This window comes from Triticum aestivum, chromosome 7A (assembly GCF_018294505.1).
Source record: "Triticum aestivum cultivar Chinese Spring chromosome 7A, IWGSC CS RefSeq v2.1, whole genome shotgun sequence".
Lineage (NCBI taxonomy): Eukaryota > Viridiplantae > Streptophyta > Magnoliopsida > Poales > Poaceae > Triticum > Triticum aestivum.
Genome location: NC_057812.1, coordinates 194,630,578 through 194,644,122, shown reverse-complemented (window position 1 = coordinate 194,644,122; position 13,545 = coordinate 194,630,578).

Genomic DNA, 13,545 nt, shown 5'->3' with positions numbered 1-13,545 from the left:
CTTGCAACTTGCGGATAATGCCCTTGAGTGCGATGATATGCTCCTTCAACAAAATATTTTCACGTGTGAGATACTTGTTTTGTATACGAGCTAACTCCATCATCTTGAAAGCTTCGATCTCAGTTGGGGTAAGAAGATCGTGATCAAGTTGAAGGATGTCTTCTGTTGGCGGAACTTGGTCCTCCGTGGCTTTCTTCATCCCTTCATCCTTGTTGATCTCCATGGGTTCTTCTCTCTTCAACTCTATATTCATTAGCCAAGCATTGTTGCCCTCATTGTTGGAGGAGGAGGGAGACGACATGATGCTTGGCTTTGACAACCCTGGCAGAAAACAGCTTGAAACAAGAACAGGAAATTTTTGCGTGATACGGTGGTCAAAACTTTCAGGAGATTATACAATCAATTTTTACAGACCAAAATACGCATCATGCAAGAAAATGGAGTCCGGAGAGCACACGAGGTGCCCACGAGGTAGGGGGGCGCGCCCAGGGGGTAGGGCGCACCCTCCACCCTCGTGTCCTTCCCGGACTGCTTCTTATTTTTCTATTTTTCTAAATATTCCAAAACGGAAGAAAATTGCCATTAGAACTGTTTTGGAGTTGGTTTACTTACCATACCACATACCTATTCCTTTTCGGAGTCTGAAACGTTCCAGAAAGTGTCCCTTATGTATTCCTCTGGGGTTATGGTTTGAATAACATTGGTTTCAACATTTATAGGATCACCTGATATATAATGTTTAATCCTTTGACCGTTCACCACCTTCGGATTTGTGCCTTTGAAGTTGTTGATTTTTATGGCACCGGAACGATAGACCTCCACGATAACGTAAGGACCTTCCCATTTAGAGAGAAGTTTTCCTGCAAAAAAATCTTAAACGAGAGTAGTATAGCAATACATAATCACCTACATTAAACTCACACTTTTGTATTTGTCGGCGTTCTGGGAACGGGGGTCCCCAGACTTGCCTGCCTGCGGCCTGTGGCGTGGCTCAAAGGGGGGCCCAGCGCGGCCCATCTTCACCAAGACAAACCCAAGACCCTTGCGAGGGGCCAAGCCTCGCGGGGCGGACGACGTGGAGCTTCCTCAGGCGCGGCCTCATTAGGCTGGCTCACGAGGAGGCGGAGAGATCAAGGCGGGGTACCTCACGAGGTGCCCGTGACGCAAGCCATGACGACCAGGGGCGCCAGGCGGGTGCCAGCCCGCGCAGTGTCCTCCCTTCCTCTTTGGTGCAAAGGGGGCAAGCGCAGCCGCGGAGTACCGAGGCATCAGGCAAAGGTTGCCGTTTCGGTGCAACGAGACCAAGACCAGGAGGACTACGAGACGGAGGTCACCAAGGAGCCCAAGATGGCGTCATCACTAGAGCTTTGCGCAGGCGAAGACTACTTTTGTCAGGGTAGCTGATACTAGCTGCCCCCTTCAAATTAGCCCGCCATTGTTGGCTCCCTTCCCGCTCGATATTTGGGAAGAGGACCAGGGCCTCTATAAATAGGACCAGCCACCCACAAAGCCAAGAGAGCTGAGCCGGGGGGTTGGAAGGATAGAGAAGATCAGAGAGAGAGAGAGAGAGAGAGAGAAAGGTGACTGAGCTCCTCCCAGCAGTTCATCGCCCCAGCCAAGAACAGACCCTTGCGAGGCTGTTCTTCCTTGTATTGTTCATCACCATCAGCCCAAGAGGCAATCCACCACACCACACACTGGAGTAGGGTATTACACCACAACGGTGGCCCGAACCAGTATAAACCCTGCGTCTCTTGTGTTATTCTTTCCTTAGTTTAGATCCTAGCAAGGCGGAGGAGTGTAGGTAGGTAGGAGGCGAAGTCTCCGCGCGCACCCCAGTGTTCGAACCTCAAGGGTCTGCCGGAACCCGAAATCTGACATTTGGCTCGCCAGGTAGGGGTGTGCCGGGATTCGTCTTCCACTACCTCGTTCTCCTCCGACCATCACGCCCATGTCTGACGCTCGTCGGGCCCGCGTCGGCGCCGGGCCGCGCTCGCTTCCTGCGTCGCCCAGACGGCCCCTGTCGGCGGGCGTCCTCGCCGTTCCCCGTCACCTGCCGTCAACGCCGCCACGGCCCGGCGGGGGACGAGCAGCAAGCATCGTCCCAGCATCCGTCCGTGCGGCAAGACGGCCGCACCGCAACTCCCTCACTCACCCGAGCTGGTTCTTCGTCCCGCGCGCTCCGCGCGCCCATGGAGGCTCGGGCTGCACTCATCGCGGCGAACGAGCTCCTGCGCTACCGTCCCGTCGATGACGTCTACGAAGAATGGCTCGACCGCGTCGCCAAGCTCGTCTGCACCGCAGGGGGCTCTCCTGCGCCGTCCGTTCCGCTGCACCACACCCCGCCCCGCGCGGGCAATGAAGCTCCGGCGGCGCCCCGGCCGCCTCCTCCTCAGGAAGGTGCCATGGCACCAAGGCGCGTGGCCCCTGGGCGGAACCCGCTCCGTCAGGCGCCAGCGCAGCAAGAGCAGAGCTGTCAAGAAGTCCCTCACCCGCAAGAAGCTGCCCGGGCGCTCCCTGCTCCAGCACGTCGTGACCATGCTCCTGCTCCCGCGCGTTAAGACCCCGCGCTGCTCCCAGCAGCAGTGCATGGGGACATGCAAGACCAAGTTCCCCATCATCCAAGGCCTCCCGTGGCCACAACAGGGTACCGCGCCTTCACCGCCGAGCTACGCAATGTCGCGTGGCCCGGCAAGTTCAAGCCAGACTTGCCTCCCCGCTACGACGGCACGGCTGACCCTGCGGAGTTCCTCCAGCTCTACGAGCTGGGCATCGAAGCTGCCAATGAAGACGAGAAGGTCATGGCGAACTGGTTCCCCATGGCACTCAAGGACGGGGCCCGCACCTGGCTCCTGAACCGGGCTCCAGGCACAATCTCCTCCTGGGACAAGATGCGCACCCGCTTCATCGCCAACTTCCAAGGCACTCACGACCGGCCACCCGCCGTGAGCGACATGCGCCGCATCAAGCAACAGCCCGGGGAGACCCTGCAGAAGTACATCCAGTGCTTCAACAACACATGCCTCAAGATTCCCAAGGTGACTGAGGAGGCCATCATTTCGGCCTTCTCCGATGGCATGCGCGACGTCAAGATGAAGGAGGAGCTGGCGATGCATGAAGACCTGTGCACTTCCTTGGAACTGTTCAACCTGGCAACCAAGTGCGTCAGGGACGAGGAAGGGCGTCTCTCCCTCCTCGAGCTGCCTGCCGCAGACCCAGAAGAGAAGAAGCCCAAGGTCAAGGATGTGAAGCGCAAGGGGGCTGCCGTGCTCGCGGCAGAACCAGACACCAAGCGGGGCAGAGATCAGCCCGAACCTTCCAAGGGCAGCCGGTACTGTGTGTATCACGACCTCCACACCCACAACACCAACGAATGTCAAGAGCTCCGAGCCGTGCGAGAAGGAAGGATCGGCCGTCGCCCTGACCGCAGTGACCGGGGCTATGGCCGAGGAGGAGGAAGGAACGCAGGACGCTGGGAAGACCGTGGCCCGCGCCAAGGGTGGCGCGATCAACCTCGCGAGGATCGCTGGCAAGACCCGCCTCGCGAGGGAGGCTGGAGGGATCAACCTCGCGAGGGAGACTGGAGGGATCAGCCTCGCAAGGATCGCCCGCAAGGCAACGCATGCCTCCCACCGCTGCCGCCGCAGCCAAGGAGAAACGAGGACCGCCACCAGGACGAGGGGGCTGGGGGCTTCCAGGAGCCGCGCGGGATCGCCTGCATCCTGGGCGGGGCACAAGCCCTAGCCTCTCAATGCATCTTCAAGCAGTTCGCCCACGAAGTGAACGCAGTCCTCCCTAGGCTCGAAGCCACGCGCCCTCTCAGGTGGTCGGCGTGCGCCATCACGTTCAGCTCAGCGGATCAGCTCAAGTGTGCGGCTACAGCCGGAGTTCTCCCGATGCTTTGCTCCCTGATCGTCAGCAACGTGGTGGTCACCAAGACCCTCATCGATGGCGGGGCAGGGCTCAACGTCCTATCCATGGAAACATTCAACAACCTCCAAGTGCCCTACAGCCAGCTTCAGCCAACCAAGCCTTTCTCCGGTATCACCGACGGCTCCACGGTCCCGATTGGGCAGGTCCGCCTCCCTGTCACCTTCGGGGCACGTGACAACTACCGCACCGAGCTTATCGACTTCGACGTCGCTCACATTCGCCTGCCGTACAACGCCATCCTTGGGTACCCAGCGGTGGCCAAGTTCATGGCCGTAACTCACCATGGCTACAACGTCCTCAAGATGCCAGGAAGCGGCGGAGTCATCACGGTGCCATGTGAAGAGAAGGACGCGCTGTGTTCCCTGGAACGAGCCTTTTAGGCCGCGTCACTAGAAGACTCGGATCGTGGAAGCAGGAGGCCTCCCGAGACCGCCCCTAAGAAGAAGAAGACATCGTTCGGCCCGACCACTCAGGAGGCAGGCCCCTCTGGGCACGCGCCTGCCCAGGGGGAACCTCCTTCCATCGCATAGGAAAGCGCGCCCGGCGCCCTCCTCAGGCAGGGCTCGGGGGCTCTCCCCTGGAGGGCCACCGACCTAGCTAGGGTCACGAGGGAGGCGCTTGGGCACCACATGGAGGCGTGTTTCAAAGCACGTTTCCCTCAAGAAGGAGCAAGGCAAGGAGACCCAGACCCTCAGGAGTTTGTCAGCAAGGCCATTCAGGAGCTACAGGAGTCAAGAGTCATGAAAGGTGGCCGCCGCCTACCAGCAGTGGCTCCCCATCCAGGCGAGGATGGTGGGCTGCGCGTCTGCATCGACATACCAGGGCTCGACCGAGTCGCCTCTCTGGAGCGCCTCTGGCCCTCGCGAGTGGGGCGCTGCGGAGGCCCACCCCACAGCTACGTTCGCATGCCTTACGGCTTGCCAAACGCGGCTGACACGTACCGGCACCTCATGAGGGGCATCACGGAGGCACGAGAGGCAGGGCGTTCCGTGGTCCTGGCAGGGATGGAGATGGCCCGTGAGGAGCCGCCAGCACCTCCGGAGCCTCCCGAGGCCCCTGGGCCTGGGGGCTCGTGAGGATCGGCTCCCGCAGCCCACCGAGCCTGCTACATCAATGCTCCTTCGCCCTCAACATCATCAGGTGACATCTTTCGAGTTTTATTTCCAGCTGGGAGCGCCCCCCAAGGCTACATTATTCCCAGGACGCCTGGGTCCGTCCCTGCGGCGTGTATCCCTTTTTATTCCATGTTGTTAGCTTACCCTATTGGGGGCGCCCCTCAGGCTGCATGATCCCCAAGCCGCTCGGGCCAGGCCCAGCGGCATGTATCCCATTTGCGTTTATTTCCGATCATGCGTTAGACCCACCATGCTTGATTATTTGATGCCGGTCCACGGCACCTCTTCTTCTCCATGCCGACCACTTGCACGTTAAAGGGGGGGGGTACCTGAGCATCGCGACTCAGGGCTCTTACTAGCTCTCCAGCCCTCACCCTCTGGTCTTGTCCATGGCATCGCGATCTGGCATACCAGCGACGGTTGAGACCAGCTCGAGGGCCGGGACCCGAGGACGTAGAGTGCCGACATCTAACAAATTTGCAGGGACACATCACAAGATAATGCCCAGTGCCAGGAGCAACCCGCCTAGAGGTAGGGCCCCGTGAGTCCCGCGCTAGCTCACGGGTGCCCAGATACACCTCGCCAGGCCCTACCGTGCCAGCCACGTGTCAGGGCAGGGCTGTACACGCCCTGGGGGCTCCTCCCAGAGGGGGCCCCCCTCCCACGTACCAGTGGAAGCACCATGCTCCATGCTGGCTGACAACACTACCGAGGAGCGGCTATGCCCGTACACATACGGTAGCGCTATGCTCGGCGCTGGTGATAAACAACTGAGGGTGGCCCCCGGGCCGCACCAACCTCAGGGAGCCCAAAGCTCAGTGTCTAGCCTCATCGTAATGCCTCCCCTCGGGAGTGCCGCATGAGGGGGCTGGGCACGGGGGTTGCGCCTGGGTCACACCCAGACGCACGCCGCTCAGCCAGGTCCCCCCGGGCCTGGTTCGTCATGCGTCTCTCCCAGAGTGGAGCCAAGGTACGAAGGCCGTTTGAGCGTCAAGGGGGACTCCTGAGCATCGCGACTCAGGAGCCTAACTCGTCACGTAGCCCCTCACTCTGTGGCCCCGTCCTGGTTTCCGGTCGGGACCAACGCTGGGTGAGGTACGCGCGCGGCCGGGCTCTGCAGACGTAGAACGGTAGATCCACCCGCATCACGCCTCCCTACTTGCTGTTCATGCATCAAGGGGGACTCCTGAGCATCACGACTCAGCAGGCTAACTGGTCACGTAGCCCCTCACTCCGTGGCCCCGTCCTGGTTTCCGGTCGGGACCAACGCTGGGTGAGGTACGCGCGCGGCCGGGCTCTGCAGACGTAGAACGGTAGATCCACCCGCATCACACCTCCCTACTTGCTGTTCATGCGCCAAGGGGGACTCCTGAGCATCGCGACTCAGGAGCCTAACTTGTCACGTGGCCCCTCACTCCTTGGCCCCGTCTTGGTTTCCGATCGGGACCAACGCTAGGTGAGGCATGCGCGGGGCCGGGCTCTGCCGGCATAGAACATAAGCAAGTAGGAAGGAAAGGCGCAAATTTCAAGGAATTCAAAAGAAAATATTACAGTCCACACTGTTATCTCGATGCCAAACGCAAGTTTAAATGCCTCCTCGAGGCATGATACATGTGCAGGAATTAAAGGCAGGACAGGAGCCGCAATGGAGTCACTTGTCGGTGATGGAGCAGCGCGGATTGGGAACGCCTCACGGAGCGGTGGGGTTGGCAGCGCCTTGCTTCGGCTTGGTGCTGAAGGCCCGGAACTTCCCCAACAGGGCCTCTGCGTGACCCTTCACGGCCTCGGCAGTGGCAGCGGCACGCTTGCCGCTCACTGGCTCCAGCAGGCTGTCGAGGTCGACATCGGGATCGCGAAGGTAGATGTGGGTGAGGACCCGCGTCATTGCTGCAGAAGACAGGACACGCGCCTCGGCCTCGGCCGCGGGGCCAAGGCCAAGGGCGACATCTTCAAGAGCGTGAACCAGGAAGGGAAGCAGCTTGGCGGGGCCATCCTTGGCGCTAGCCAGTGGGCTCTCCAGGCCGCTGTTGTAAAGCGTCCTCAGTGAGGAGCGAGCCCTCGCCTCCATCTCCGCGAAGGCCACACGGTCCTCCGCAAGAACCAGGGCCTCATCGTCCAGCTTGGCCTTCCTCGCCCCAACTCCTGCTCCAGCGCGCCTAGGCGGTCGCGGCGTTTCTTGAGCTTGACCTCCCTCTCCTTGAGAGCCGCCTTGCGAGCCTTCACACCTTCTTCCTGCTCTTGGCGAAGGCGGACCTCGTTCGCGAGCTGGTCCCGCAAATCTTGCAGTTCGCCCTCCAGTGCCTTGCAACGTCCACGGACGTCAACCACCTCCCCCAGGGCTACGTCCCGAGCAGCCTTCGCCTCAAGGACAGCCTGTTTCTCCTCGTTGCATGCCGTCGAGGCCTGTACCAGCGCCGCCCGAATCGAAGCATCGGAGCGAACCCATCCTGAAGCCAGCTCCAAGCGCCCGGCCACCAAGCGGAGGTCGGCGCCAAGAAGATCTTGACGTAGTCGGTCCAGCTCAGCAACAGCACGATCCAGAACGGCAGAAGGAGTCGGAGATACAGCAGCCAGTGGAGTAGGAGGAGAAGACGGCAGCGCGGCCACATCATCCTGAGGCGGAGTCTGCCACGCCCCGACAGCTGAAGTGGCGGCGGCAGGCAAGAGCACCTCGGGAGCCACTTGGGCCGTGGGGGCTGAGCTCGCCCCAGCCGGCTCAGCCAGGCCTCGCGAGGACGACCGGGCAGGAGAAGCCTGTGCGTCGCGGTCACCCTCCTTCGCGGGCAGAAGCGCTGCCCCGGATGGAACCTCGGGAGCCCCCTTCGGCTTCTTTGCGGCGGGCGCCAGCCTACCCAAGAGATGCGGACGTCAAGCCTCAGAAGCAGAGCAAGAGATAAAGACAAGAATCGAATGCTTATGGGTCGTCGCCAGTGAGCTCAAGCGGCCTCCGGCCAAATTTGAAGCCTGAAAGCCGGCTGGAAGGGTCAACCTCGGGAAGCTTGGAGGCGGAAGGTGCATCTGCAGTCCGCCCCGGGGCCAGGGCAGACCCACGGGAGATCAGCCCGGTCCTGTCCTTCTTCGGGATCGGGGGCGAGCTCCCGCCGTCCTGCTCGTCGTTGTCCTCGTCATCGTCTTCGTCGTCATCCTCATCGTCATCGCTCGGAGAGATGCGGAGAACGCGGGACCTGCACCGGGGGAGGGGAGCCCTCAAATCTCCGTCAGTCGCCTCGGAGTCAGGCCCCTTTCCCTGCTCCCCTCCTTCCTCCTCTTCGCTGGAGTCGTCGGAGGGCACGTCCACCAGTTCCTCGGGAGTTTCCATGGGCATGGGCCCATCCCCGTTGAAGACGGGCATGGACTCCACTACCTGCTCCCAGTCGTCGCGGAGGAACAAGGGCGTAGGAGCGCCCACCAACCTCGCCACATCGCCCCCGACCAGAGATTGGAGGACCGCAGCCAGATCTCCATCGGCTAAGGCCGCAGGGCTCGGACGGGGCCTCCACATCGGAAGTGAGTACTGCCGAAGTGGGGCCAACTGGTGCTCCAGGAATTCCCTCAGCAGCGACGCGCCGGTCAGCTTCACCGCCGCCATGTTGGCCGGCCTCAGATCCGCGTCCATCTTCTCCAACATCAGCTTCGCGCGGGGGTCCGTGAGCTCCACTCGACCCCAATCGCTAGAGCTCGTGGGCTGCGCCATGTGCAAGATCAGCCGAGGGTGGATGCGCCCAGCATCCACCAAGACCCACTTGCTCCTGAAGCCCTCAATCCTTTTCCCGGGGTTCGAAATGGCAATGGCGCCACCGTACGCGACGAAGCTCGCGCACGCGGAAGCAGTACCACGAGAGGTCCGGAGGTAGAAGTAGTGGCGCGGCAAGGCCACTGAGGGCTGCACCCCTACGTGAGCCTCGCAGTAATAGGCGAAGATTGCCAGGAGAAGGACGGAGTTGGGGTGGAGATGCAGGGCTTGTAGCTTATAGTGGCGGAGGACAGAGAAGAAGAACTCGGAGAAGGGAGGCACCAGGCCAGCAGCAATGGCACTTACGAAGAGCGGATAGAAGGTGCTCCCTTGACCCTCAGGGGTGGCGGAGCCAACTTTAGACACCTTCGCCCCGTTGATGCCCCGCGCCGTCGCCCTCCGGCGCAATCGGGCAAGGCTCGCCTCCAACACGTTCGGCGGGTCCAGGGCAGACGAGTACCAAGCTACGGCTGGGGGCTGACGAGGTGCCATGGCTTCCAAGGTCACACGGGCGGAGTGGATCTGGAAATTTTGGAGGAAGGAGAGGGGCAGGAAAGGGGATCCGAGCAGCAACCGGGGAAAGCAAGAAGCAAAGCCTAGGTGGATGCCGCTCCTTTATCAACTCGCGCGGTTGCTAGGGCGCCCACATCCAACCAATCGCCACGCGGTGCCCAGGGCCGCAGGCTGTTAGGGCCCGCGGCGCTTCGCTCTTGCCCTTCCGCCTCCCTGCACGGCCAAGTCCGGGCGCGCCTTGGGCCCGGGGGCTACTGTCGGCGTTTCGGGAATGGGGGTCCCCAGACTTGCCTGCCTGCGGCCTGCGGCGTGGCTCAAAGGGGGGCCCAGCGCGGCCCATCTTCACCAACACAAACCCAAGACCCTCGCGAGGGGCCAAGCCTCGCGGGGCGGACGACGCAGAGCTTCCTCAGGCGCGGCCTCGTCAGGCTGGCTCACGAGGAGGCGGAGAGATCAAGGCGGGGTACCTCACGAGGTGCCCGTGATGCAAGCCATGACGACCAGGGGCGCCAGGCGGGTGCCAGCCCGCGCAGTGTCCTCCCTTCCTCTTTGGTGCAAAGGGGGCAAGCGCAGCTGCGGAGTACTGAGGCATCAGGCAAAGGTTGCCGTTTCGGTGCAACGAGACCAAGACCAGGAGGACTACGAGACGGAGCTCACCGTGGAGCCCAAGACGGCGTCATCACCAGAGCTTTGCGCAGGCGAAGACTACTTTTGTTAGGGTAGCTGATACTAGCTGCCCCCCTTCAAATTAGCCCGCCATTGTTGGCTCCCTTCCCGCTCGATATTTGGGAAGAGGACCAGGGCCTCTATAAATAGGACCAGCCACCCACAGAGCCAAGAGAGCTGAGCCGGGGGGTTGGAAGGATAGAGAAGATCAGAAAGAGAGAGAGAGAAAGGTGACTGAGCTCCTCCCAGCAGTTCATCGCCCCAGCCAAGAACAGACCCTCGCGAGGCTGTTCTTCCTTGTATTGTTCATCACCATCAGCCCAAGAGGCAATCCACCACACCACACACTGGAGTAGGGTATTACACCACAACGGTGGCCCGAACCAGTATAAACCCTGCGTCTCTTGTGTTGTTCTTTCCTTAGTTTAGATCCTAGCAAGGCGGGGGAGTGCAGGTAGGTAGGAGGCGAAATCTCCGCGCGCACCCCAGTGTTCGAACCTCGAGGATCTGCCAGAACCTGAAATCCGACAGTATTCTTTTGTCATGCCATCTTTTAACTTTTTCTTTAAATAATTTGGCATTCTCATAGGCTTGGGTTCTGCATTCATCAAGTGAGCTAATGTCAGATAACCTTTTCTCACTGGCAAGTTTGAAATCATAGTTGAGCTCTTTAATAGCCCAATAAGCCTTATGTTCTAGTTCAAGAGGTAAGTGACATGCTTTTCCCTAAACCATTTTATACGGAAACATACCCATAGGATTTTTATATGCAGTTCTATAGGCCCATAATGCATCATCAAGTTTCTTGGACCAATTCTTTCTAGATCTATTAACAGTCTTTTGCAAAATTAATTTGAGCTCTCTATTACTCAATTCTACTTGACCACTGGACTGTGGGTGATAAGGAGATGCAATTCTATGATTAACATCATATTTAGCAAGCATTTTACGGAAAGCACCATGAATAAAATGTGAACCACCATCAGTCATTAAATATCTAGGGACTCCAAACCTTGGAAAAATAACTTCTTTAAGCATCTTAATATAGGTGTTATGATCAGCACTACTAGTTGGAATAGCTTCTACCCACTTAGTAACGTAATCAACAACAACTAAAATATGTGTGTATCCATTGGAGGCAGGAAAAGGTCCCATATAATCAAAGCCCCATACATCAAATGGTTCAATAACAACTGAATAATTCATAGGCATTTCTTGACGTCTACTAATATTACCAATTCTTTGACATTCATCACAAGATACAACAAACTTACGGGCATCCTTGAAGAGAGTAGGCCAATAAAAACCGGATTGCAATACCTTATGTGCAGTTCTATCTCCAGCGTGGTGTCCTCCATAAGGTTCGGAGTGACACTTGCGTAGGATATGTTCTTGTTCATGCTCAGGTACACAACGTCTAATAACACCATCTACTCCTTCTTTATAAAGATGTGGGTCATCCCAAAAGTAATGTCTCAAATCATAGAAAAACTTTTTCTTTTGCTGGTATGTGAAACTAGGTGGTATAAATGTAGCAACACTATAATTAGCATAATCAACATACCATGGAGCAGTGTGAGAAGCATTTATGACATTTAATTATTCATCAGGAAAGCTATCATCAATGGGTAGTGGGTCATCAAGAACATTCTCTAGCCTAGACAAATTGTCTGCAATGGGGTTCTCAGCTCCCTTTCTATCAATAATATGCAAATCAAATTCTTTTCCATAAGATATTTAATAGCAGCATGATCCATGTGAATAGTTACTTTAGAATCAACAATATAAGGTCTGGACTTATCACAAGCAAATACAACTGCTAAGAATTCTTTTTCAGTAGTAGCATAATTTCTCTGATCATTGTCTAGAGTTTTACTAGCATATTGAATAACATTTAATTTCTTATCAACTATTTGCCCTAGAACGGCACCTACAGCATAATCACTAGCATCACACATAATTTCAAAGGGTAAATTCCAATCAAGTGGCTGAACAATAGGTGCAGAGATCAATGATTTCTTAAGTATTTCAAATGCTTCTATGCAATCATCATAAAAAACAAATGGTATATCTTTTTGTAATAAATTAGTCAGAGGCTGAGAAATTTTTAGAAGTCCTTAATGAACCTCCTATAAAAACCGGCATGACCAAGGAAACTTCTTATACCTTTGATGTCCTTGGGACATGGCATCTTTTCAATAGCATCAACCTTAGCTTTATCAACTTCAATGCCTCTTTCAGAAACTTTATGCCCCAAGACAATACCTTCATTAACCATAAAGTGGCATTTCTCCCAATTCAAGACAAGGTTAGTTTCTTCACATCTCTGCAAAACTCGACCAAGGTTGCTTAAGCAATCATCAAAAGAGGATCCATAGACGAAGAAATCGTCCATGAAAACCTCACAAATCTTTTCACAAAAGTCAGAGAATATAGCCATCATGAATCTTTGGAATGTAGCAGGTGCATTACATAAACCAAAAGGCATATGTCTATAAGCAAAAGTACCGAACGGGCAAGTAAAAGTGGTCTTAGATTGATCATCAGCTGACACATGTATTTGAGAGAAACCAGAATAACCATCTAGAAAGCAAAAATGTGTACGTTTGGATAATCTTTCTAGCATTTGATCAATAAAAGGTAAGGGGTAATGATCTTTTTAGTAGCCTTATTTAATTTGTGGAAATCAATTACCATCCTATAACCTATAATAATTCTTTGCGGAATCAATTCATCTTTATCATTAGGAACTACAATAATACTTTCCTTTTTAGGGACACAATGGACAGGACTTACCCATTGACTATCAGCAACGGGATAAATTATACCTGCCTCAAGGAGCTTTAGTATTTCCTTTCTTACCACTTCTTTCATCTTAGGATTCAGCCATCATTTGTGATCACGAACTGGTTTGGCATCTTTCTCCAAATTTATTTTGTGTTGACATAGTGTGGGACTAATGCCCTTAAGATCATCGAGAGTATATCCAATAGCAGCACAGTGCTTCTTCAGAGTTTTCAATAATCTCTCTTCTTCATGCTCTGAAAGGTTAGCACTAATAATAACATGATATATCTTTTTCTCATCAAGATAAGCATATTTAAGAGTATCAGGTAACGGTTTGAGCTCAAACACGGGATGACCCTTGGGTGGAGGAGGATCCCCTAGGATTTCAACAGGCAAATTGTGTTTCAGTATGGGTTCCTGTTTAAAGAATACTTCATCTATTTCCCTTCTTTCATTCATAAACATATCATTTTCATGGTCTAGCAAATACTGTTCTAAAGGATCACTAGGAGGCACGACAATAGAAGCAAGACCAATAATTTCATCTTTACCAGGCAATTCCTCTTCACGGTGTTGTCTACGAAATTTAGAGAAATTAAATTCATGAGACATATCACCTAAACCAATAGTAACAATATCTTTTTCGCAATCTATCTTAGCATTAACTGTGTTCAAGAAGGGTCTACCAAATATTATGGGACAAAAGCTATCTTGTGGGGAACCAAGAACAAAAAAATCAGCAGGATGTTTAGTTTTCCCACACAAGACTTCAACATCTCTAACAATCCCAATTGGTGA